Below are 27637 nucleotides of genomic sequence, written 5' to 3'. Positions count from 1 at the left end.
TAAAAGGATTAAAAGTGAACCATGGGGGCGCCTCCCTGGCTGTCATTAAGTGGCTGCCTTCGGCTCGGGTCATGATCCCAGGGTCCTGGGATGGATCCCTGCATCGGGCTCCCTGCTCCGCGGGGAGCCTGCTTCTCCCTCTCCCTCTCCCCCTGCTTGTGTTCCCTCTCTCTGTGTCTATCTCTGTCAAATAAATAAAATCTTTAATATAAACAAACAAACAAATAAATAAATAACAGTGAACCATGGGTACAAGGAAAGCACCAGAGGAGCACTGTTCTGGAGATAGCAGTTTTTCTTTTGATCAGAGTGAAGTAGAAGTGGGGCTCTCACCAGCCTTCCAAATCCCTGAGGGCATTCCCTGCTGGTTCAGGTGTCCTGGAAGGGAGTCAGGTGGGGACAGGGCCATGGTCTGAATGTGCGTGTCCCTTCTCCCTGCCCCCACCCCCATCCCTGCCAAATTCCTGTGTTGAAGCCTAATGCCCAATGTGATGGTACCAGGAGGTCGGGCCTTTTTGGAGGTGATACTGTCAGGAGGGACAGCTCCTGGGATTGGGATGACTGCCTTGTGCAAGAGACCCCCGGGAGCTAGCTCCTCCCTTCTGCCACGTGGACAGTGAGAAAATGACCATCTGTGAGGAAGTAGACCCTCCCCAGACACCTCATCTGCTGGTGCCTTGGTTGTGGACTCCCCAGCCTCCAGAACTGTGAGCAATACATGTTTATTGTTTAAAAGCCACCCAGTCTGCTGCGTTCTGTTAACCCCAGCCTGAACGACCTAGGCCACGTGCCGAGCACCAAGCAGCAGACTGAGTGAGGCCAGAGGCGCTTTCCTCCCTCTATCGAGGTATTGACAGCCATCATTCTCCAGATGAAGCAGCGTCCCAGAGACGATAGGTGACCCTCCCTTCTGAGGGAAGCCGGGCCTCTGGTAGGAATGGGCTCTCCTGTTCCCAAGTGGATGCTGGCCCTTAGAGCTCACTATGCAGGGAGAGGCCCCTGCCCAACAGCAGCCCCTCAGACCAGCTCTTCTCAGCCGCAATTAACGGCTGCATGTATTCGAATCGTGCTGGCTACTTCCTTTCCAACCAGGTGAGAATTTGCCCACAAGTTATACCCGTGTGGTTTATATTATTTGGAAAATACCCATTGTCTAGTGAGGGTTTTCAGTTAATGGATTAATGTTGGGAGAGTCACTCAAAGAGATCCCCAAATATTAAAATGTCTCATTTAAAGCTTTGGAATAGTTAAAGGGCTTTTACTTATTTGTACCATTTCTTTCATTCTGGGATGCCACTGAGTAAAAGAAACCGCCAAGTCATAAAAGTTAACACCAAGTAACATCTGTGAATTTAATAAAATTTTTTTCCGGATAAAATATGTTCATAAAACCTTTTTTAAGATTCTATTTATTTGGGGCGCCTGGGTGGCTCAGTTGTTGGGTGTCTGCCTTCGGCTCAGGTCATGGTCCCGGGGTCCTGGGATCGAGCCCTGCATCGGGCTCCCTGCTCCACGGGAAGCCTGCTTCTCCCTCTCCCACTCCCCCTGCTTGTGTTCCCTCTCTCACCACGTTTCTCTCTGTCAAATAAATAAATAAAATCTTTTAAAAAAAAAGATTTTATTTATCTATTTGAGAGAGAGAGCATTGGGGAGGGGAAAGGGGAGGAAGAGGGACAAGCTGACTCCTCCCTAAGCAGGGAGCCCGATGTGAGGCTCCATCCCACAACCCTGAGATCATGACCTGAGCTGAAATCAAGAGTCAGCCGCTTAACCGACTGCACCACCTAGGCGTCCCCTGTTCATAAAACCTTTTTTAAAAAACTAACAGTAACATATATTTCCTTAGACAACTACATAGCATTTATCTTTTTCAGCATCACAGTAAAACTTTTGAGTCTAAACTTCTCCTGGACACTGAAGAAAGACAGTTCCAAATCATTCCGGCCACAGGTAGGTATACAGCATCTTGGCCATGGACTCCTGCTTCCTCCAACCCCTCCAGATTCTTCCTCTGCATGTGCCCACTCCGCTCTAGGCATTTTGCCCGTTGCTGGGGAAACAACAATGAAAAGATCACCTCATTCTGGAAGAAAGACAAAGACAAAATAATTACAAACTGTGGTGACTCTTCTGAAGGAAACAACCAAGGTACTGTCGTTGAGAATAATCTCTGTTATAACCGAGATCATTTTGAGGCATATGGAAGAATATTGGCATATTTACCTATGTGTTTAAATCGGCGATTTGTATTTTCCTGAGCTGAATAACCTATCACTGGATGTTTCATGCCTTCTCTAGAAAGTCATCTGGAAGCTTGTGATAGCACTATGTGTTCCCCTGAGCCGTAGTCCTTCCCTGCGCATGCGTGAGTCCAACGCCGGGCTCTGATGATTCTGTAAGCACTCACTCCAAGACTGGCCCATTCCTGCTGCCCTCAGTTGCGTTGCCGCTGAGTGACAGATGGGCTTCTACACTGACAACGTGTCATTTTAGCCCTGCATCACAGGCTGATCTCTCTGAAGATTTTTTTTTGTTTTTTAAGATTTATTTCTTTATTTCCGTGGCGGGGAGTAGCAGAGGGAGAGGGAGAGAGAATCTCAAGCAGACTGCCGGCTGAGTGCAGAGCCCAGTGCGGGGCTTGATCTCACAACCCTGAGCCGAAATCAAGAGCCAGATGCTTCTCCAACTGAGCCACCCAGTCACCCTCCCCCTGAAGATTTTTTAAAGTCACAATTTAGGATCCAAATTAAAGTGAAATCCAACGTGAACAGGTAGTGCCGATGTGAACCAATGATAAATGGGTCAACAGGTGCTATTCGTGCATGGCACAACCTGCTCGGCCACTGGCAAGTTTCTTTAATGAGAAGAATAAGACAAATCTCCATTTCAGAAAGTCCAAAACGGTGTGTGTATTTGTGGCAGGGGTGCCTGCATGATCTCCATTCTGGGAGATGCAGTATAGATTCCAGAGAGCCCACTCATTTCTAAGACACTGGAGGGCGGGAACGGCCTCTCATCTGTGTCTACATCGCCAGTACATCTCCAAACACAGCAGGTGTTTGATAAATGCTGTGATGAATGAAAGTACTCAGGAAGGATTAGTCAGTGTGATAGTAAAAACAGGCTTTCCAGCCAGCTGGATCTGAATTTAAATCCCACCACCACTCAATAATCATGTGTCATGGATTGAATGTTTGGGCCCCCCCCAAATTCATGTTGAAACCCTGCCCCCCAATATGATGGTATTAAGAGGTGGGCTTTGGGAGGTAATTAGGAGGAGAGGAGGTCACAGGTGGAGCCCTCATGAATGGGATTAGTGTCCTTAGAAGAGTCATGTCTCTCTGCTGTCTGCCACATGAGGATACACCAAGAAGTTGTGCAACCCAGAAGAGGGTCTGCAACCAGAACCTGACCATGCTGGCACTCTGGTCCCAGACTTCCAGCGTCCAGAACTATAAGAAAGAAATGTCTGTCTGTAAGCCACCTAGTGTATGGTACCTTGGTACAGCAGCCTGAATTAAGACACAATGTGACCTTATCAAATTATCTAACCTCCTCTAAAACTCAGCATAGTTCTCTAGGGTTGGAGAAAATACATATTGTTCACATGGTCTACAGGGGGTACTCAGAAGGAATTATCGCCACATAACAGTTGATGGTTATGTGAGGTGGCAGTGTGGCAGAAATAAAGTCTGCTTTCCTTAAAAATCTCATCTGTTTCCACAGTCTACAAAGCCGAAAGGCAACCGACGGAATGGGAGAAGATATTTGCAAATGTCTTCTCAGATAAAGAGCTAGTATCCAAAATCTATAAAGAACTTTTCAAAGCCAACACCCAATTAATCCAATCAAGAAATGGGCAGAAGACATGAACAAACATTTCTCCAAAGAAGACATACAAATGGCCAACAGACACATGAAAAGATGTTCCACATCACTCAGCATCAGGAAAATACAAATCAAAACCACAATGAGATACCACCTCACACCAGTGAGAATGGCTAAAATTGACAAGTCAGGAAACGACAGATGTTGGCGGAGATGCGGAGAAAGGGGAACCCTCCTACACTGTTGGTGGGAATGCAAGCTGGGGCAGCCACTCTGGAAAACAGTAGGGAGGTTCCTCAAAAAGTTGAAAACAGAGCTACCCTACGGCCCAGCAATTGCACTACTGGGTATTTACCCCAAAGATACAAATGTAGGGATCCGAAGGGGCACGTGCATCCCAATGTTCATAGCAGCTACAGCCACAATCACCAAACTATGGAAAGAGGCCAGATGTCCATCATCAGATGAATGGATAAAGAAAATGTGGTGTATATATACATACATATATATATATACATATATATACACATATACACAATGGAATATTATGCAGCCATCAAAAAAATGAAATCTTGCCATTTACAATGACATGGATGGAACTAGAGGGTATAATGCTAAGCGAAATAAGTCTACCAGAGAAAGACAATTATCATATGATCTCACTCATATGTGGAATTTAAGAAACAAAACAGAGGGTCATAGGGGAAGAGAGGAAAAAATAAAACAAGATGAAATCAGGGAGGGAGACAAACCATAAGAGACTTTTTTTTTTTTCGACCCAGAGAAAGAGACAGTGAGAGAGGGAACACAAGCAGGGGGAGTGGGAGAGGGAGAAGCAGGCTTCCCGCCGAGCAGGGAGCCCGATGCGGGGCTCGATCCGAGGACCCTGGGATCATGACCTGAGCCGAAGGCAGATGCTTAATGACTGAGGCACTCAGGCGCTCCCATAAGAGACTCTTAATCATAGGAAACAAACTGAGGGTTGCTGGAGGGGAGGTGAGTGGGGGGATGGGGAACTGGGTGATGGACATTAAGGAGGGCACATGATATAATGAGCACTGGGTATTATATAAGACTGGTGAATCACTGACCTACCTCTGAAAATAATAATACATTATATGTTAATTGATTGAATTTATTTTTTTTAAAGATTTTATTTATTTGTCAGAGAGAGAGCACAAGCAGGGGGAGCGGCAGGCAGAGGGAGAGGGAGAAACAGGTTCCCCGCTGAGCAAGGGGAGCACAATATGGGGCTTGATCCCAGGACCCTGGGACCATGACCTGAGCCCAAGGCAGACGTTTAACCGACTGAGCCACCCAGAGGTCCCGAATCTGTTTCCAATAGACCTAGGATTCCAGAGCAGCTCATCTGAATTATAAAACCACCAAGACAGTGGACCTGACAGCCGTAGTGACCAGGGTACAGAGACTCTCCCCAGAATGCCTCAATGCTTCCAGCCTGCTGGGACCTGAAGTAGTCTGCTGGGCTCAGGGACCGGAGAGTCTGTAGTGAATCAGCACATGGGAAAGAGCACAGTAGAGCAGACTAAGGGTCACTAACTTCCCCCTGCCTTCGGGCCACCTCTGGACAACAGCTTCACAGTGAATAAAATGCTAAGTCTTCCTAATGACTGATAGGCCCTCCCTGAGCTGGCCCCCAGCCTCCTCAAATTTTCCCCCACCCTCCAACAATGCATTCAGCCACCCTCGAGTCTTTGCCAGCTCTCTAATGGATCCTCTCCCATCTTGAGGTTTTTGTCCTTGCTGCTCATCCCCACATAGTTATTTCCATGACTGGTTCCCGCACTTAAATACCACCTCCCCAAAGAGGCCTTCTCTAACTACCAGGTCTAAAATATCACCGCCCCCCACTCCTCCCCTCTGACACATATACTCCATTCTCTTACTTGGCTTTATTTTGCTTTGTAACATTTTCATTATATTAAATATTTATTTGTCTCCCTCCTGGAAGGCAAAGACTTTTTCTCTTGCCGGGCACCTAGGAAAGTCTCACATGTTTGAATAAATGAACTTGTGAACGAATGAACCTGAGATGATTAGTGTCGTTGTCACCCACACCCTCCCGTGGGGGGGCTATAACCTTGTCTCACACAGGAAGGGCACTGTGTTGTTGAGAGCCCTCAGGTTATCAATACGACATCTTAATCATCTCAGAAAAGCGGGCCAGATATATTTTGGAACGGAGCATATGACAGCGAACAGTCAAATCCCACCAATGTTAAGAATTAATGAGCTGTCTGTTCCCTTATGAACTTAATGTACAAATTCTGCTGCTCTGTACCATTCAGATTTAGAACGGAAGACTAAAATAATTGTGAAGGTGAAGGACAGCATTGGGATCTATTTTTGGAATCCTGAAACAAAGATGTTTTGTTTTGTTTTTTTTAAAGCACTCAGTTGAGCATGATTTGATTTTATGAACTTTCTCATCTGCTTCTCAAATTCTAGCTTGGGAATTATGATCATCCCAATTTTTCTAGTTATTAGAACTCACGCACACTTAGTGCCTGATGAGAAAGGAATGGAGGGATGGTCGGTTTGTCCAGCAAAGAAATTAAAGAAATCCAGAGGTCACACTATCGTTAATTTTCTTTGAGCTTCTTACCACTTCCCCGGTCAGGCAGAGCCGGGCGGTGCGGTGCACCCACAGGCAAAGCAGTGCAGTGGGCTGCCGAAGAGTTTTATAGGCACAACTTCAGATATTCGAATGCTGATCCTTCATTCGCTGCTCCTAGAAAGAACTTTTCAGACACCGAGTCAAGACGCAGCACTCAGCTGCAGCCAGAGGGACCAGGGAGGGTCTGAAGTGAGTTCTGGGGTGGCCATGACGGGTGGCAGGGCAGGGCAGGGCAGAGAGAAGCCTGAGGAGCCACAGGGACGGGGAGGTGACAAGTTGGAAGAACAGAATTAAGAGCTCAGGGGAGGGAAACAGCCTTTACAGTGGGGACTCTGGAAATCCTGGCTTCACTTCTTTCCCTTCTCCGGCAGACGGATGCAAATCAAGCTAAAGCCTATCAACATACTCTGTTTCTTTCCCTGTTTTCCATCTTTTCTCAAACCAAGGCCCAGACAGACCACGGGGTGGAAACATCGCTGTATTTTTATAAGACCAAGCATTCCCATTGTGATGGTGTTTATAATTTAAAAAAAGGGTGACAACCTAAAAGTCCAAATGAGTAGATTGAGGGACCCCTAGGATGATGAAAACATTTTATGATGTGAGAAAATAATGACGGAAATAGTATTAAATGAAAAAACAAATTAAAAAAAACAAGTTATCAATCAGCTTATACCACATTTTCTTCCAATTTGTTAAAATACAGTCATCTGTATACGGAAAAAAACAGGAAGGAAACATCAAAATGTCAACAGCAATTACATCTCAGTGGGAGGATTACAGGTGATATTTATGGTCCCCTTTGTGTTTTTCTAACTTTTCCAAAGTTTCTGCAGTAAACATTTATTATTCGTATAATGGGGGAGTCATTACATTTTTGGGGAAGAATCGACCAGTTCACCAGCAAGTGATTCAACCTGTCTGAAAGAAATGCCTTTGCAACAATGGGAGAAACCCCCTTCCCTCTTGAAGATACTGTCTTGTTTTCTAAACCATGGTTTTCTAGAAAAAGAACCTGTTTATTTTAACGTTTTATTTATTTAAGTAATCTCGATGCCCAACGTGGGGCTCGAACTCATGACCTCAAGATCAAGAGCCACACACTCTTCCAACTGAGCCAGGCACCCCTAACATTTTTGTTTTAGAGGGCAGCAAGCAGCTATGAGATCTTGCACAAGTCATTAAATCATTTTCCAATGAATTGACAGCCCCTCCTGCGTGAGAGAAGATACAAGACAGTAGTCCACACTCTGTCACTTGGACCTGGGGCTGCTTTTCTGTTTACCTCACAAGATTATTTTTGGGTCTGCAAACCCCACATTCCATGGAAAGTTAGGTAGGGCTATTCTGTTCTCACAGAAATACAGTCAAGCCTCCTTCTTCAGCATAGGGCCTCTTTTACCAGAAGGCCAGAGAAGAGGCTGGTTGGGAGAGAGAAATCTCTGCAAGGAACGAACTGCTGGAGATGAGCCATGAGTCACTCAGTGAGTCACTGAGGAAAATGGCAGAGGCGGCAGGAAACATTCTCAGACCGGAGCCCACCGAGGTCTGCTGCAGGAATGTAAGTTCAGCCTTTACCCAAACACAGTGTGGGCTTCACAGCACAATATTTTGACTGCTCTGCCATCTGGCAGTATTGGTTTGCCGCCAGCCTGGCTCTGAATATCTCTTCCACGAGAGATTCTTGGCCATCTAGATACAGAGAAGGGTGACAGTTTGGTTCCAATACTCCTTGGCCGGCACTCAGGGTCATAGGTACGCAAGCTAGTCACACTGCCGGTGCTTGACGTGAGCACCCTCAAATTCCCCCCTTCATATTTTTGCCATCCTCCCCTGACTCCTGCTACATGCCATTCGTCACTTTCCAAACACTTTCTGGTAGTCATTTACAGACTAGTCAGAATTTGAGTCCCTGAATCTCTTCCCTCGGTAGTGTCAGCTCATTCCTTATGGTAGGATGAAAGACTTTGTCCAGTGCTAGGAAAACTGAAGGCAGTAGTGAATGAGGAAGAAGGATGAGGTCAAGCAAATTTAGGGGAAACATTGCTCACTTTCCCCCAGGGCAGAAGCACCTACTCTCCTGTTCACCTACTCTCCTACTCTCCTAGTCTGGTCTTAAAAGCAATGCCAGTGGTGTCTGCTTTGGGAAACACAATACCCAACTGAAACATTCATGGAAACGAGTAATTGCAGTGCTGAGGGCTTTCCTTGAAATTCCACAGATGAGGGGCTCCTGGGTGGCTCGGTTGGTTAAGCATCCAACTCTTGGTTTCGGCTCAGGGTCCTGGGATGGAGCCCCTGGTCAGGTGCTCAGCGGGGAGTCTGCTTCCCCGCTCCCTCTCCCGCACGTGCACGCGTGTGCTCTCTCTCTCTCTCAAGTAAATAAATAAATCTTTTTAAAAATCCCACAGGTGAGAATAAAATACAAACTTTTCACATGTGCCTGTGGCTCCACATGATCTGGCCCCTGCCCACCTCTCTGGGGTCCCCCCTATTCCAACCACATGGGGCTCCCTGAACAAAGCCAGCCCATTTCTGCCTGGAAATCTTTGCCCTTCCTGCTTTCTCTCCTGGAACTCTCCCTCACCTTATTCACGGGGGTCTCGTGGGCTAGCGTTACAAGACAAAATGCAGGACACCCAGTTAAATGTGAACTCCAGATAAATGATGCATAATTTTTTTAGTACTTGTATGTCCCAAATATTGCATGGGATACACTTAGGCTGAAAAAGTTGTCATCGCTTCTCTCAAACTCAAATGCAATTGGGTGTCCTGTATTTTTTTTTAAGATTTTATTTTATTTATTTGAGAGGGAGTGAGAAAGAGAGAGAGAACATGAGAGGGGGAAGGGTCAGAGGGAGAAGCAGGCTCCCTGCCGATCAGGGAGTCCGATGTGGGACTCGATCCTGGGACTCCAGGATCACGCATGACCTGAGCCGAAGGCAGTCGCTCAACCAATTGAGCCACCCAGGCGCCCTGGGTGTCCTGTATTTTTATTTGCGAAATCTGGAAACGCGACCTAGACAGCCTGACCTGCCTCCTCATCTAAACACCCCCGCCCCACGCACCCTCCTTGCCGCTCTCTTATTTCCTTACCCTGTTTTGTCTTTTCAAAGCACTTCGAACCCCGTGAAATTATATGTTATTAGCCTCACCCTGCTAGCTGGAGAGAAAGTTCCATTGTCCCAGGTAGAGAGAGGTCTTCTGTATCTCGTTCATGGCTCTCTCTCTACTGCTTCTCTGATAGCAAAGACCATTTCATCTGAATGAATGAATGAAAGTATAAATAAATGAGTGGGCTTTACCTCTATTTTCTGTAGGAAAAAGCAGATAACTTCCAGCACAGAGTTTTGAGCTCAAGGTTTTCTGCTCTTTGCCTCCTTAGCTCCCATGGCCGCCTCCCCCCGCCCGCCCCCGGAGCCCTGTCTTAGGGTAGGACGAAAGACTTCGTCTCTGGAAATGCCTGTCCTGCTCGCACCCCGACCTTCCTGCACACCTGCACCATTGCCTGCCCCCCAGAGCCGGCCGCGCCGCTCTTACCTGTCTTCCCTGACCTCAGAAATTGCACGGAGACTCATTAGTTTTGCATTAGGTCCTCAAAATGCATATGCTCCTGGGAAGATAAGAGGTTGTCCATTCTCCTGATGCAAAAGAATTGATCAGATCCTTCCCTGGGAGCGGGTTTTGGTTTAGAGAAAGGAGAAAGGAGGGAAGCTCCAGGGGGAGATTGTGTACAGGACACCTGGACAGAAGGCAGGGACTCAGAAAAGTGAGATCGGGAGTGACCTTCCGTTGGTCGCGGCCAGCACCTTCCGTCCGCACTAGCGCCTCCGAGCGCCGGCCTGTCCGCTGCCCGGCTCTCCGGTCCTTCCCCCGCCAGCCCCTCAAGAGAACAAGGGTTTCTAACCTCTTAGCTAGTGTTGCTTAGACCAGTGCAAAGCCATCTCTGGGAGCGAGGTTAGATGAGCATCTCTTGCTGTTTGGAGAGAACAACGACCCCAAGTCGTCCCCGGGCCTGGCTCTGGACTCAGGTCCCCCTCTGCACAGTCTCGGGGGACGGGGGGGGGGGGAGGGGGGCAGGGTCCTAAGTGGAACAGCAAGTGATTCCCAAGTGAGGAAGCACTGCAGTGGCTGAAAGATGAGGGGCACATTCCCTGAATCAACCAAAGTGCTCATGTAGGGCCTCCTTACTGATTTTGGTTTTCTTTGTGCACAACTTTGAATCTCTGTCTCATATTTGGGTCAGAGCAACGGGAGAGACACATGACTTGCTTTAAAAATTAGCCTCTGAACTCATTGTATAACAGCTCTGGTGTTCACTAAATGGAAGGGCTTCTTGAGAGGACAAGCAGAGCATTTGTAATTAAGTCTATCTGGTTGAATTATCTTGGAGAAAATCCTTTCGAGTCACCGAGACTCAATGTTTCCACCTGTAAAATGGGATAGATTTTGTTTGAAAGAAAAGAAATAAAGGGTAACAAAATAAAAGTAACCACCTCAACCGGACCTTCTTCCCCCAACCACCACCACCACCATCACCACACACACACACACACACACACACACACACACACACACACACACACACAGTATTTGGGTTTGTCAGCAGGTGGAGAACAGTCCCTTCTAATCCCCAAAAGACAAGACAAAAGTAGAGAAGGAAAGAAATGCTTGTTTCCAAAATCACACCGTCACCAGAGTCCAGTGTTAAAGTTCTGATAGCTAGCTTACGTGAGCTCAGAGAATATATTTTAAGTCTCAAGAACACAAACTTTTCTGTTTTTCCTGGGACAGTGAGATAGTCTTAACACAAATTCAAAATCAGCAAAAAGAAAGTAACAAGAATCCATCCCTACTACTGTCCTTCTCCAAGGACAAAGAGTTTCCCCAGATTTTTGATTCATCTTGGCAACATCTACAAATAAACCCGAATGACCCAGAGGCTAAATAGATGCAAAGAACTATGAGTGATTGTGTATGCCTAAAATGTTTCTTTATGACACAGAAACAGTGTTCCAATGGTCCACTGAGTTAGAAGAGTGGCCCATTGTAATTTATATCTCATTTCTGAGGCGGTGGTAAAGAGCCCAGAGTTGAGGAGAGGGTGCTCAAAGAATCAGGCCCCCCCCTTTTTAAGATTTTATTTATTTATTTGTCAGAGTGAGCGAGAGAGAACACAAGCAGGGGGAGCGGCAGGCAGAGGGAGAGGGAGAACAGGCTCTCCACTGAGCAAGGAGTCTGATGCGGGACTCGATCCCAGGACCCTGGGATCATGACCTGAGCTGAAGGGAAACGCTTAACTGACTGAGCCACCAAGGCACCCTAATCAGGCCCCTTTTTAAGAAGGGGGAAAAAAAATAAGAAGGGGGACAAAGACCACATTGCACACACAAAGCCACCAAGTGTGGGGTGTGTCACCTTTACAGCTGGGTCCATGACACAGCAGGGAGGTTTCTCTGTGTGCTTAAAAGAGGTCTTTGGAATCAGAGAGACCTGGGTTCAAATCCCAACTTACCAGCCATGTGGCCTTGGGCAAGCTACTTTGACCCCTTTGAACCTCAGTTTGCTCATCTATAAGATGGGGATGATAATAGCACCTATCTCTTGAGACCGTTGTGAGGTCTAAATGAGATAATGCTTGTGAAAGGGGTTTAGTAAAGGGCCTGGCATGTAATCAGTCCTAATAAATGTTCAACATTACCAGTAATTGTTGTAATTAGCCTAAATTCCTAAGGCTGCCATAACTAATCACCATAAATTTGGTGGCTGAAAACAAAAGAAATGGATCCTCTCAGAGCTCTAGGGGCCAGAAGTCTGAAATCAAGTTTTCGGCAGGGCAGTGCTCCCTCTGAAAGCTCTAGGGGAGAAACCTTCCCTGCCTCCCCCAGCTTCTGGTGGCTGTCAGCTCTCCTTGGCTTGTGGCCACAGTACTCCCCTCTCCGCCTCCATGTTCACATGACCTTCTCTTCTCCTTCTGACTCTCCTCTATTTGTCCCCTCCAAGGACACTTGTCATGGTACGGAGGGCCCACCTGGATCATCCAGAATGATTTATCTTGAGATCCCTAATTTAACACATCTGTTGAGACCCTTTTTCCAAATAAGGCCACATTCACAGGTTCTAGGGATGAGGATATGAGCATATCTGTTGGGGGCCATCATTCAACCCACTACAGTAATATCTATATGGTGACTTAGCAAGTAACACCGTGCTGGCCACAGACCCATGCTGTGGGGGGGTGGGGGGGGTCCAGGGCCTGGCCCTTTAAAAGGCTCTCTGTCACGTGGCTCTGAGCACTGGCTCAGTCCCACCTGTAATCCTGAAGGTCGGCAGTCAGCTAACACCATTCTGCTCCCTGCAAACCTCTATCGCTTGCCCTGTGTTCTGCAAACTAAAGGTAAGCACACCCAAAGCTGCAGACGTCTGTAGGGGGTTTTACTGCTGACATCAGATACAGACACTGCCTTGGAGAGGGTGGAGGATCCGGGCAGCAGAAGCTCCTGGGACGGTAGGGGGAGGAAAGATAACTTAGCTCTCCAGACCTTTGTCACCCACGGATTCTTGTTCTTCTCATTTTGTATATGGTTCTACAGTTTCTCGTGAATTAGCACAATATTCACAAACGGCTCATGTTACCCTCAAATGTGTGTGCATGTAGGTGCACACATAATGTGCATGAAACACGACATCAACCCTTTACAATATTATAGAAACCTAGATTTTTTAAATGATATTGTTCTAAAGGATTTTTCAAATCATGACAAATTAATTTATAGGATGAACTTTAAATATTCGTGTCTGTGATAATGGCACTATATCATCGGGTGACCCCATTACAATGCTTGATATTTAAGATTAAGAGTTTTATTGACAATTTCAGGGGCACCTGGGTGGCTCAGCTGGTTAGCGACCGACTCTTGATTTTGGCTCAGGTGGTAGTCTCAGGAAGATCAAGCTCCGCATTGGCAACGTGCTCCACGTGGAGCCTGCTTAAGATTCTCTCTCCCTCTTCCTCTGCCCCTCCCCACCACACTTGCTCTCTCTCAAATAAATAAATCTTTAAAATAAAAAAAGAATTTTATTGACAATTTCAATTGCCACTGCCTCTGCAGAGCAAAACTTACCCGAATTGAAATTTTTAAAAAACCTAAGATACAAGAAAGTAAATCTAGTTGGGTTTTACTGTCAACAGCACACAAATTATGTGAAAATATTGATTATAAGAATATAATGATTTTGTTGAGATTAAAGCAAAAAATATTAATTTTATGGATAAACATGTAATCATACATGAATTGTGTATGCCTTTAATGCTCATCAATTTAATTTATTTATTTGACAGAGAGAGCCAGAGAGCACAAGCGGGGCGTGGAGGCCAGAATGGCAGAGGGCGAGGGAGAAGCAGGCTCCCCACTGAGCAGGGAGTCCAATGCGGGGCTCGATCCCAGAATCCTGGGATCATGACCTGAGCCGAAGGCAGACGCTTAACCAACTGAGCCACCCAGGCGCCCCTTTAATGCTCATTTAAACGTGTCATAACAGAATGCCCACAAGTGTGCAATAATCGCAAAATTGTCATTTTTAAAATTTTTGCAAACTTTCAGTCATATAAAACCCATAGATTTCACTTTTTCCCCCCAATTTTGTTGCTATGAAGATATATTTGCCCAGGGGCAAGGATGGAACAAATTTTATTTAAATATCAGACCTGGGCTCTTTGAGCCTCCATGGGTACTCCAGCCCCAGGCCCTGCAAATGGTAACAGCTGGCCTGACTCTGTGTTTCAGGGTCTTCGTCTATAACAGGGGAACATCTGCATTTAATGAAGGTTTTCTTGATTCAGAATCTCTCTGTCCTGGGGCACCTAGGTGGCGCAGTCGGTTGAGCATCCAACTCTTGGTTTTGGCTCAGCTCCTGATCTCAGGGTCCTGAGATGGAACCCTGTGTCTGGCTCAACGGCGAGTCTGCTTAAGATTCTCCCTCCCTCTCCCTCTGCCCCACCCCACCCTACCTGCCCTCTCTCAAAAAAAAAAAAAAAAAAAAAAAGACTCTCCCTGTCCCTCGGCAGAATGACAGCTAGCCCATCCAGGAAGAGGGTTAACGCTGCTGGTCTTCCCAGGTCCTTGAAGGAAGTTCACCAGAATGCAGGTAGTAGATCACGGTTTGCTTTGCGGGATGGCATCTCCTAAACTAGAGGCCTTGGACCACCAGTGTTTAATAGTTTGGAGTGCTGTCAGAGGTCTGCCCTCACTCAAAAAGCACATCTCCCTTATTTGTCTCTGCATCCACTTCACCACTTAGGACCTAAATTTATAAGTGAGTAGTCCAGACACAAAAAGGCAAACAGGTACAACTTCTAGCTATCCATTCTGCTTTTTTCTCCCTTAGAACATTCCTAAACCACCTTTCACTCACTGCTTCATAATCTACTGCCTCTGTTTCTGACAATGAGTTGTAGGAAAATTCTAATTCTGATGGTAAGAAAGTTCAGGACCTGTCATAGCTAGGGGATCCCAATGTCCTGTCTGATTCCAAGGCTAACGTGTGTCTCCTGTGATACGTAAAACGCAGCATGCGACACAGAGCTTGACCTTGCAGCCCAGGGGCTCGGCAGGTGCTCACTGTGCAGGGTGCCATGCTGAGGGGGGGCAAGGCTGCAGATTAGGTGCACCTGCTCTCCTAGCCCTGCTCCTAACCCACCCAGAGGGACACCCCCTTTTTTTTAATTCATCCACCAGGGGTACACCTCTTCTAAATTGCAGAAGATCATTTGTATAGGTTTGAGATGGCCCAGCTTGCATCCAGAGTCCACAGTCCTTCTTTTCTCCCTCTTCTACAAATCAGAGGTCCTAGAGGACTGGCAATTAATCCACGAGTAAAAGAAGTTAAGAGATCCCAGGCTGTTTATATTACAAACAAGTATATCACCTGCCCAGGTGAATTACCTTTTCTTTTTTAAAGATTTTATTTATTTATTTGACAGAGAGAGACACAGCGAGAGAGGGAACACAAGCAGGGGGAGTGGGAGAGGGAGAAGCAGGCTTCCCGTGGAGCAGGGAGCCTGATGCGGGCCCGATCCCAGGACCCTGGGATCATGACCTGGGCCGAAGGCAGACACTTAACCACTGAGCCACCCAGGCGCCCCGTGAATTACCTTTTTAAAGTCTGTGCTTGCATAACAAATAGACAATAGCCAGAGTGCAATACCTAAACAAATTATGCTTGAGCTTTTCTGACCTGGAGGCTGCCACGGCCAAGTTAGAGACCAATGTGCAAACAAACTGGATGTTCCTGGTGGCTCCCTGCCAGTCCCCCAAGGTCTGGCAAAAGGCCCTGGAGAATGTTCCCTTGGTTCATGTCCTGAAAAATCTCTCCAGGCTCTCAGGTTCCACCCACTGGCTCACTGCTTCCCCTTACCTGTTCTCAGTCTATACCAGTAGTTCTCAGGTGGGGCAATTTTGCCTCCTTAAGGGACACTTTTGGCTGTTGCAACCTGAGGCAGGGGCTCTCCTGGCATCAGATGGGTAGAATCTGGAGATGCTGCTAACCTTCCTACAATGCACAGGATAGTCCCCCACATCAAAGAATGATCTGGTCCAAAATGCCAATTGTGCCAAGGCTGAGAAAGCCATGGCGTACACTCTTCACTTGGATACTTTTACTTGAATTTGGTTCTTACCATCTTACTGACCCTTGCATGATGCTTTAGCCACCCTTGGCCCCAAGCCCACTCTCACCTTGACTGTAAATGCCATGTTTCTTGCAGCCACTAAACAAAGACAAGGCTGTCTTCCCCTCACCATTTCCTATCAATTCTTTCAAACACTATCTGGGGCTCTGTGATGACCATTCCACCATCTTCCACCCCTGAAAGTCAAGCAAAGCCATGTAGGACCAACTTCGTTAATGCTAATGAAGTTTTGCTTTTTAAATGGTGTGAGTTTTAGGTTTTTAGTTCTGTTTTGTGAAGGTATGCTATATAACAGCGACAAGCAATCCCATGCTAAGCCTCCAGTCTTTGCTCTGGCTTTTTCACAAAGGATTAATGTGTATCTAACACAGTTTATTTTTGTTCATGTTGTAACTTATCAGCTTCCTTGGATTTTTTTTTTCTGTATCAATCCTGTCTACTCCTTTTTACGCCATAAATTATGAAGCCTAATTTCAATTTTCCAGGAACATGCTTTAGTTTCTCAACACCTACACTTCTTTATTTTTTTATTTTTTATTTTTGGGAAGTAAGAACAGTTTATTAAAGATATAGAGAAGTGTAGATACAGACAGAACTTCAGGGAGACTCAGAAAGGAAGGAGAGTGAGTCTTCTCAACACCTACACTTCTGGGGCGCCTGGGTGGCTCAGTCATTGGGCATCTGCCTTTGGCTCAGGTCATGATCCCAGGGTCCTGGGATCGAGCCCACTTCGGGCTCCCTGCTCAGCACCTCTCCCACTCCCCCCTGCTTGTGTTCCCTCTCTCACTGTGTCTCTCTCTGTCAAATAAATGAATAAAATCTTAAAAAAAAACCCTACACTTCTTTTTTTAAAAAATACCTACACTTCATTAAACAAAACATTTCATCCATGTAGAAGGCAGAATAATGTTCCCCTGGCCCCCAAAGAGCACCCTAATCCCCAGAACTTGTAAATACGTCACCTTACATGGCAAAGGGGACTCTACAGATGTTAAATTCAGAGGGGAGTTAACCCTGAACTATCTGGGTGAGTTCAACCTAATCACAGGGTTCCTTAAAAGGGGAGAACCTTTCCCAGCTGTGGTCAGAGAGGAAGATGTGACAAGGGAGAATGGTCAGGGCAGTGTTGCTGGTTTTCAAGATGGAGGGCGGGAGCCATGAGCCAACGAATGTGCGCAGCCTTCAGAAACCAGAATATACATGGAGGTGGATTCTTTCCTAGGACATCCAGAGAGGAATACAATCTTGCTGACACCTTGGTTGAGCCCAATGAGACCCATATCAGACCTCTGACCTCCCAAAACTGATAAAAATTTGTTGTTCCTTTGAAGCCACCAAGTTTATGGTAACTGGTTAGAGCAATCATAGGAAATTAATGCAATCCCACATTCTCCATCCCTCATATTCATTAAGGTATTTTTCCCCCATAAAACTATTCTCTTTAAGATTTTATTTATTTATTTGACAGAGAGAGACACAAGCAGGGGGAGTCGAAGGCAGGGGAGAGGGAGAAACAGGCTCCTGGCTGAACAGGGAGCCCGATGCGGGGCTCCATCCCAGGACCCCAGGATCATGACCTGAGCCGAAGGCAGATGCTTAACTGACAGAGCCACCCAGATGGCCCCGCTCCTCATAAAACTATTCTTGGCTTCTAGGGACACCTGGCTGGCTCCATCAATAGAGCATGCAACTCTTAATGTAGGGGTTGTAAGTTCAAGCCCCATGTTGGGTGTAGAGATTGCTTAAAAATAAAATCTTAAAAAAAAAACCTATTCTTGATTTCTAAAAGAATTTTTCTTATCTTAAATTATTCTCCATACTTCCCATGTCTCCTATTAACAAAGATAATTCAGACATCCCTTCCAGATGTTTCTAGGAGCTGTGAAGTAGCAAACATTTTAGTTTGTTGGGATGCAGCCTGATCTCCTACAGATCTTACTTTGCAAATAAGAACAGGACACCTCTGAGAGGGCAAGGGGCTTGTCAAGTTCATGGAGTTACCAGACAGCAGACAGGCACCACACCCCATGTCCTGACTCACCAGCTGTTCCTTTTCTTTTTTTTTTTTTTAAGATTTTATTTATTTATTTGACAGAAAGAGACACAGTGAGAGAGGGAAAACAAGCAGGGGGAATGGGAGAGGGAGAAACAGGCTTCCCGCTGAGCAGGGAGCCCGATGCGGGGGCGTCGATCCCAGCCATGACCTGAGGGGAAGGCAGACGCTTAACCACTGAGCCAGCTGTTCCTATATTCATTTCCTTCCTCTTAAAAAAAGAGAGGACTATCCCACTGATTCAAGAAGAGCCTATTTGCTTTTTCCATTTTGGGGGGATCTGATAGTTGATGCTGAATAGATCAAAGTTTCCTGGCAAAAGTCTGGTGGAACTTAATTCAGGGAGATACTCCAGGGAAATGTTTAAAAAGCTTCTGTGGTCAAATAAGCTTGGGAAATGCAGCATGTTTATCCCCATCTTGGAAAGTCATTACGCGTACCTAAACATAGAAGACTCCTCAAAAGTCCTGTTAGAAAGAATCAAGTTCTTTTTTTTTCTTTTAAGATTTTATTTATTTATTTGACAGAGAGTGAGCACAAGCAGGGAGAGTGTCAGGCAGAGGGAGAGGGAGAAGCAGGCTCCCTGCAGAGCAAGGGAAGCCCATTGTGGGGCTTGATCCCAGGACCCCGGGACCATGAGACCACGATCCGAGCCAAAGGCAGTCACTTAACTAACTGAACCACTCAGGCGCCCAGAAAGAATCAAGTTCTAACCTAGAGCTTGCCCTTTTCATATAATATGTATGGGCATGAAACAAGAAATGCCAGTAGAGATAATCTCTCCATGTCCTTTGGCCCTTCACCTGTTGTGTGGTTGCTTTAGACCATATATGGACTTGGCCTGAGTACACTGTGTGGGATCCTTTGAGAATCAAGCAGGTGAATGCTGAAACAGAGCCTACTGGTTTCCACCCATTCTCCCCTTCTTCCTCATTAACAGAAGCTCATTTTATTTGGGTAAACAAGTGTTGAACTAAAACTATTTGATTTCTTAGGCTCCTTTGAGGCTGAGTGTGGCCATGGGACATAGTTCTGGCCAATGAGGATGGAACATAAGTCTATAAAGGGACTTTCAGGAAACCTCCCACATGTATTTCCTATTTATCTGAGAAAGAGAGAGAGCGCAAGGAAGGAGCAGAGGGAGAGGGACAAGGAGACCACCTGCTAAGCACGAAACCAGACGCAGGGCTTGATCCCATGACCCTGAGATCATGACCTAAACCAAAACCAAGAGCTGGTTGCTCAATCCACTGAGCCACCCAGAAAGCTACCCCTGCATTTCCTTGTTATCTTCCCTCTTTTTCCTGCCTACAGTGACAGCGGCAATACCTAAGGTGCAGCAACCATCTCCTGACCATGAGGTCTATAGCCATTTACCAAGGGTGGCAGAGAAGAAAGGAAGAGCCTGAGCCTCTGATCATGTGATGTCATCTCACTAGCCCTGGACAGCTTCTGGTCTTCCTGAGAATGTGAGAAAAATAATTAACTGCTCTCTGGTCAAGTTCTGGTAGCCAACACTATTCCGTGCATCTAAATATCTTTCTGACTGAAATCGTGTTTCAATATTTATTTCTGAGTACCATGGAATCTGGCTCTATGAGTATTGTCTTGGCTTTCTTTATGAAAGGCTATCATTAGGAAGAGTATACGTTTATGAAGCAGTCCAGCACCAGCCCCATGTCACCCAAGTCAGTGGTTTTCGAAGTGTAGTCTCGGACCAACAGCATCAGCACCACCTGATCTTACTAGAAATGCTCATCCTCAGGCCCCACCCCAGCCTTACTAAAACAGAGGATCTGGGGCTGAGGCCCAGCCATCTGTGTTTTAGCAAGCATTCCTGGTGATCCTCACGTACAGTAAAATCTGAGAATCACTGACAAGTTAACCGCATCAACCTCAGTGAGTTCAAACCCAACCTGGGTGAAACCCTTTGAATGAAATAATTGAGTCTGAATAGTAAGACCCATGCCAACAGCTAACAAAGCAGAGGCTCTCGGGGAAGAGGTGTCTGGCCATGCCTTGACAATTCAAACGGAGAGAAAAGTAAGGTAATAAAGACACTCATAGGAGCTGCCACCAGTTAGTGTGATTAATGGTGGTTCATATCAGGGTACCAAGAGGCCAGGGTTGAAATTTTCGCAGGAGGCTTTCGCTTTTCCTAATTAGTCACATACTGTTCCCTTGCCTCCAACTCTGCCACAGGACAACCAAATCAGAGTGGAGATAGGAGTTGTATAAAACTCAGCAAATTAAAAATGTGTACATGTGCTCACTACAAAAAAAAAAAAAAAAGGATAATTATGTGGGGAAATGGAGGTGCTAACTAACCCTACCATGGCTAATAATTTTGCAGTATACACATGTATGAAATCATCACTTTGTACACCTTAAATGTACACAATTATATCTCAGTAAAGCTGGAAACACACAGAATGTGTACATGTGTATAGGAGCGGGGGCTGGGTAAGGGTGTGATTAGAAGTGATCACTGTGGGCGCCTGGGTGGCTCAGATGCTTAAGCGTCTGCCTTCGGCTCAGGTCATGATCCAAGGGTCCTGGGATCGAGTCCCGCATCAAGCTTCCTGCTCCTTGGGAGCCTGCTTCTCCCTCTGCTTCTCTCTCTCTCTCTCTCTCTCTCCCTCTGTCTCTCATGAATAAATAAATAAAATCTTTAAAAAAAAAAAAGAAGTGATCACTGTGTCTGGACACATTATGAGGATGCTTCAGAGGCTAAGACAAGATCCCTCACCACCTGAGGTCTCTGCACCCACTTGATGCCAATGCCACCCTGAGGTCTATTAAACAACGAATTACTGATGACTCTCAATTTTCCAAAGACTCATATATTGTTCAGTCTTCACGAGCATCCCAAGAGGCCTGGATTTGCAATGGACCTTTGTTGAGTTCTTGGAAGCAGAAGGGGCCAGACCCTCCTGTCCCCACTCTGCTGGTGCAGTGGAACCTTTAGGACGCAGAAGCAGTTGATCGTGACCCACAGCAACAGCCATGGTGCTGGGAATTCAGCTCTGGCAGAAATATCCAGTGTCAAGGGGAGGTTTCTCCAGCAAACCATTGACCTTGTATGTCATTTCCTGCTCCCAGGCCTCCTCCTATTGTGTGAGTTGCCCTAAATATATCCAGTAAATTCCCCTTTTGTCTCAGTAAGCCAGAATCATTTCCCGTTGCTTGTGACTGAGAGGTCTGACTACCATAATATTATTACCATCTTTTTCAGATGAAGAAACTGAGACATGGAGGTTAAGTAATTTCTCAAATGTGTGGTAACCAGCCATTAAGATGAGCTCCAATGATCTTCACCTCTTAGGTGTTTACATGCTGGTGTAGTTTCCTCCCATGTTTAATCAAGACTAGTCCTGATTATAGTGCAAGTCTGGCAGAGGTGATGGTTTGTGACTTCTGAGTCTAGATCACAAAGAGCATTGCAGCTTCTGCCTTGCTCTCTTGGACTGCTTACTCAGGGCAAAGCCAGCCACCATGCTGTGAGGATGTATTAATCATGTCTTTTATGTTTGTATTTTCATGCTTTGACATCTAGGGCCTTAATGGCCTGGAGGGACTGCCCTCCAAGGGCTAGCCAATTCCTAGAGGTAACAAACACCTTGTCTGTGAGCACACTTTCCAAATGCAGGCCAACCAGTCCAGGGCCCACATCCCCTCCTTTATCAAGCTTCCACACTCTGGGCCACTGTCCACTTGCCCTAATCACCCCATGGCCAGGCACTAGACAATGAGGGAACAGCCATTATGCCCCAGGGCCTGCTGAAATAATTCAAACTAGCCCATCGTAAGCCTACTTAGCCTATTTTACCCATTCCTTCACATGGAAACCCCTTATTGTGGCTCTTGCCTCATCTTCTCCCTACTGCCTCTGCTTCCAGACCTTTCCCAGTGCGTTCCTAGGGATGTGGATGTGCCCTCCTCTTGTGATCTGGGAGTATAACCAACTATCTTTTCATTAGCAGTCATTCCTGATCTGTTGGCCTTGCCACATCAAAATAACAATAAGACATCTATTTATTTATTGATTGATTGATTGATTTACTCATTCACTCACTCATTTATTTATTTAGTTATTTTTAAGCAGGCTCCATGCTGGGCATGGAGCCCAATGCAGGGTCCAAACTTACGACCCTGAAATCAAGACCTGAGCTGAAATCAAGTCAGACACTTAACCGACTGCACCACCCAGTCCTTTAATAAGGACTTTATAGACCTAGTAAGACCTTTATTGAAAACAGAGGATGCTCAAGCCACCCTATGGGGAAGCCCAGGTAGGGAGGAACAGAGGCCTCCCAGCAGCCACCTGAGTAAGCCCCCTGAAAAGCAGACCCACCAGCCCCAGTTAAGCCATCAGATGACTGTAGCCCCAGCCAATACCTGTTTACAATCTCATGAGAGAAGAAAAATCTAAGCCATCCCCAGAGTAGCAACACACAGAATCTGAGAGATGATACATGCTTAGTGTTTTTTTAAGTCACTAAATTTTATTTTTTATTTTTATTATTTTTTTAAAGATTTTATTTGTCGGCGAGAAAGAGAGCACGCGCACAAGCAGGGGGAGTGGCAGGCAGAGGGAGAAGCAGACTCCCTCCTGAGCGAGGAGCCCGATGTAGGACTCAATCCCAGGACCCTGAAATCACGACCCGAGCCAAAAGCAGATGTCCAACCGATTGAGCCATGCAGGCATCCCAGTCACTAAGTTTTAAAGTAATTTGGTCCTCAGCAACAACCTCTAAGTGGAGGAACTGAGACTTGAAATTGGGTCCAAATAATTCTAAAGCCCAGGGGTTTCCTCGTTGCCTTGCCAGTGTGCTGGCATGAACTGTATTAAAATGTTTGTGGCTTCTGACTCAAGCAGTGAGAAAAAAGTTATCTCATATAGCAAGAATTCAAGAGGTGGTTGGGTTCCAGGGTTGATTAAGCAACTCACCAAATCACCAAGGACCCAGACAATTCTTCCCATTTCTCTACTCAACCAAATTCATTCAGCCTGTCATCTTATCTTTCTCATTTTCAGAAGATGGCCATGACATTCAAGGCATTGCATGCAGACATCACAGTGTGAGTTTTCCCCAAAGTCTCTCAACTGATCTCCCCAACATTGGCCAGAACTATAAGACTTGCCCATACCCAAACCAATCACTAGTGAGGATAACAGGCAAATGGGAGCACATTGCCTTGCTCACACCAGTCCGGGTTTTCCTCTGGAGCTCAGTCTTTGGAGCCCTGCCCTTAGCTACATGGGCTCGGGGCACCCTTGATCCCAATCAGGGTTCTGGCACCAAGGAAGAGTTAGGGTAGTGGTGAATGGCTTAGGTACATTATCTTCTCTATAAGCCAACGAGAATCCAGCTGCACTAATGAGAAGGGAAATCAAGATCCAGAGAAGGTGTGGGAAAAGAAAGAGGCAAAGCAAGCATACTGAGGCCAGTTGAAGGGATTGGGCCCTCACGCAGAGCAAATAACCTGAATGAGGCTTTCCCCAGAACCGTGGCTCGCTCACCCCATTCTCCCTCCCGAGGATGGGTCATGTAACTGCTGGCACATCAGACTGCTCTCTCGCTTTGCCAGTTTGGGTCAGAGAACACGACCGAACTGCCTCCAAAAGCCCCCCACCCAGTGGAGCGGGAACAGGTTGTAGACATATCGGTCAGCTGGGGCCCGCTGATTGGAATCCATGTGCATTTCCCAGGGTGGAAGGCAGCAGGGCATGTGTATAACCTCCCCCTTCATTGAGACAAGGGAGGGTTATTTGTGTAAATGGTAGTTGGTAGAGCCAAAAACATGCGGCCTCCTTTATCTGGATATGGAATAATCCAACACAGATCATCAGAGATGTAAGGAGCCTGAAAGTCCAACTCCTTTATTCAGTAGCTGTGGAAATCCAAGTTCACACTGAAGTGACTTGGCCATGGTCACAGAAGCAAAACTGGAACTAAAACTCAGTCTTAAGTCTCATTACACCTTATGGAAAAAGAATCTATGCCAAATTCCAGGCCAGATCTCTAACCTCATCTCTCTGGAATACAGAATTGCGAGGCAGAATATTCTAACAGTCTTTCATGTCCATTGAAAAACACAAACTATGCTTGAAATTGAGATATTTATTTTGAATGCTGTCTAATTAGACTTTCAAACTCCACCCTCAAAACATTTTATCTGGTGTTTACCAAACAGGCCAAAATTCCAGCTAATAATAATGTCAGCCACTTTTGTTGCTCTCTAATAAATTACATTAAAAATTATCAAGAGTAATTCTTTTCCAAGTGACAGCAAAAATTAAGGACTGCAAATCTCCAGTTCAAGAGTTCACTGGACTCATTACTTCAAAGAGAATATAAATAAGCTTCCTGAGATGATCTTTCTAAAATAACTCTTCTGTCCACCAGCTGACTTGCAGAACGACTTTGACTCAGCACAGGTCCACATGACTGGGTGCAAAGGGCTTCGGGAGAAGATTTCAAGTTTTGCTTCCTGATACGATTTTCACTCTTGATTTCTTGGTTTGTTTGAAGAGGTCAAAGGGGAGCCACATATGCCAACTGAATGGGTCTTCTTATCATCATTTTCTATTTTCCTTTATGAGATCCATTCCGACTTTGGAAATGTGGCAACATTTTTCTTAAAGAACACTACTAAAGATGCAATCTGATGAGGTGGCTCTAGGGGACTGTGTGTGTGTCTTCGTCTGGGTGTGTGTGTTGGGGGTTGGCTGGCTGGAGGAGAAAGATAAATTTTGGAGTTGCAATTATAGCACTTGGAAAACAACAAAAAAAGATGTTTAGCCTATATCCATAATAAATGTGGTCTTCATTATTTTTAGTTAGTATTGTTATCCCCACAAACGTAATTTAAAGCCTTCATTGGTTAAATAGATGATGCACAGAAGATAATCAAAGGCAGCCTGTTCAGAAACTATTGTTTACTTCCCCCACTAATTTTTGGGTTGCCAAATCACTCTCAGAAAAATATTCTTAGTCAAGCAAACTATATAAAATTTCGTTGTCCTTCCCCACTTAGGCATACAGGTGAGTACGTGAACTCTGATTAAACAATTCACCCATCAGATATACAAAGGACACTCGCCACGGAACAGCTTTTGTGCTATTATAAAAGCAACAGTAAATAGGAAGACAAACGGTTCCATTTGGTGTAATACTGTTGTAGAGGCCCAGACAGATGCATGAAAACTCACTGGGGGAGTACCAGCCTGATTTGAGCAAATAGATAGTCCTGGAAGGTTTTCAGGACTATCACTAGTGAGGATAACTCCTACTCAGCACTAGGATAACTAGTGCTAGTGAGCTAAATGTGGAATGACCTATCAGAATCGGGCAGACATGGAGGTAAAGAGAAATGGTAAAACAAAGGCTTGGATGTGTGAGGAGCGAGTGTGGTGCTTTCAAGAACCTCAGAGTTAGTGTGGCAGAGGCGTTGGGAGGGAAAGAAGAGGTAGATAGATGCAGAGGCCCTGGGGACCAGCTCCGAGTGGCTGCTAAATCCTGAGAGAAGTGGGAGTTACTGAAGGAATTATTTGAAGCAGAACAGACTCGTTTGGGTTCAGTGAAGAAGTGGGGAGGTTGATGTTTGTGCACATGCGCACATGCGTGTGTGTGTGAGAGAGAGAGAGAGATGAAGCTTGTTTGGACAAACTTTAAGCTCAGTAAAGGACAATACCAGGTACTTGAGGTCAAAAGAACCAATACACTGTGTCATTCACTATTGCAACATCCTCTTCATTTACTTAGCACATTAGGATGAATGTGTTCTCCACAAATATTTCCTTCTTTAACAGGCAGGCAGAGAGATGTTTGGTGGGAGACAGGGCAAATAAAAGAGACGCCCAGTTTTGATGATCTTTTTTTATGTCCCAGGATCTCACCACCACTGATGTTTCATCTGAGAATTTCACACTGGCTTCCTCAAACTTTTTTTCATTAAAACGTTAACAACCATCGTGTCTACATGTGATCTTGAAAACTGTACACAAGGCACCTTTCTGGGACAATGTATTCAGGGGAGAGAAAACTCTCCCTTTGTCCCCCCTCCCCTGGCCCATGTGTGCTTGTGCCTGAGTCCTTCGAATTTCAGAGTTTACCAGTGTGTTCTTGAGATCGCAGATTTTATTTCTAGGAGCCATAACTGAGAAATTCCTCTTATGACTTGACTACTTGAAACTTTGTAAAGAATGAATAGTAAGATTTCTTGTCAGATTCAGGCTTATTTAAAACCTGCTCTAGGGGTGCCTGGCTGGCTCAGTCAGTGGAGCATGAGACTCTTGATCTTGGGGTCATGAGCTCAAGCCCCACGTTGGGTGTAGAGATTACTTAAATAAATAAATACATAAATAAACTTATGAACAAATTAATTAATTAATTAAAACCTACTTTAGAGAATTAAAGGACAAGTTATGTTTATTTAAAATCTTAATCATTGGGACGCCTGGGTGGCTCAGTTGTTAAGCATCTGCCTTCGGCTCAGGTCATGATCCCAGGGTCCTGGGATCGAGCCCCGCATCGGGCTCCCTGCTCAGCGGGAGCCTGCTTCTCCCTCTCCCACTCCCCCTGCTTGTGTTCCTTCTCTTGCTGTGTTTCTCTGTGTCAAATAAATGAATAAAATCTTAAAAAAAATAATAAAAATAAAATAAAATTTTAATCATTACATCTCATGAGCCACCATATCAGACTCGATACAACTTTATTTTTTTTCAAAGATTTTTATTTATTTATTAGAGAGAGAGAGAGCACAAGCAGGGGGAGGGGCAGGCAGAGGGAGAGGGAGAAGCAGATTCCCCACTGAGCAGGGAGTCTGATGCAGGACTCGATCCCAGGACCCCAGGATCATGACCTGAGTTGAAGCCTGATGCTTAACTGACTAAGCCACCCAGGCGTCCCTCGATACAACTTTAAACACATTACACCCACACACAGAGAAACACACACCCATGATTTTCGCAGGGTCACCAAGTCCATCCATTTTTCATTGCAAGTTCAAATTCACTTCAAGTTTTTGCATTTGAAGTCAAACATTGGGGCTCCTAGGTGGCTCAGTCAGTTAAGTATCCAACTCTTTATCTCGGCTCAGGTGTTGATCTCAGGGTCATGAGTTCAAGCCCCACTTTGGGCTCCACCCTGGGTGTAGAGCCTACTTAAAAAAAAAAGTCAAACATCTTTGGGGCATCTGGCTGGCTCAAACAGTAAAGCATGTGACTCTTGATCTCAAGATCATAGTAGGTGTGGAGGCTACTTTAAAAAAATATAGAAATAGGGAGCCTGGGTGGTTCAGTTGGTTAAGCGACTGCCTTCGGCTCAAGTCATGATCCTGGAGTCCCGGGATCGAGTCCTGCATCAGGCTCCCTGCTCAGCGGGGAGTCTGCTTCTCCCTCTGACCCTCTTCCCTCTCATGC

At 45.7% G+C, this 27637-nt stretch overlaps 1 long non-coding RNA gene across 1 annotated transcript in view; it reads right to left on the bottom strand.

Moving 5' to 3' along the window:
• Window positions 1-1638: 1638 nt before the first annotated feature.
• Window positions 1639-27637, bottom strand: part of LOC141374839 (uncharacterized) — a 32737-nt gene continuing 6738 nt past the window's right edge. Inside the window, exons 2-4 of the long non-coding RNA XR_012381980.1 lie at window positions 9622-9728; window positions 6455-6590; window positions 1639-2083 (exon numbers count right to left, since the gene is read on the bottom strand). This is a non-coding gene — a long non-coding RNA (uncharacterized lncRNA). The remainder of the gene's footprint in view (window positions 2084-6454; window positions 6591-9621; window positions 9729-27637) is intronic.

Source organism: Callorhinus ursinus, unplaced genomic scaffold, assembly GCF_003265705.2.
Source record: "Callorhinus ursinus isolate GAN/ISIS: 27379988/994484 unplaced genomic scaffold, GSC_fseal_2.0 scaffold22, whole genome shotgun sequence".
Lineage (NCBI taxonomy): Eukaryota > Metazoa > Chordata > Mammalia > Carnivora > Otariidae > Callorhinus > Callorhinus ursinus.
The sequence above is the reverse complement of the archived record's forward strand: the minus strand, read 5'-3'. Positions and strand labels throughout refer to the sequence as shown.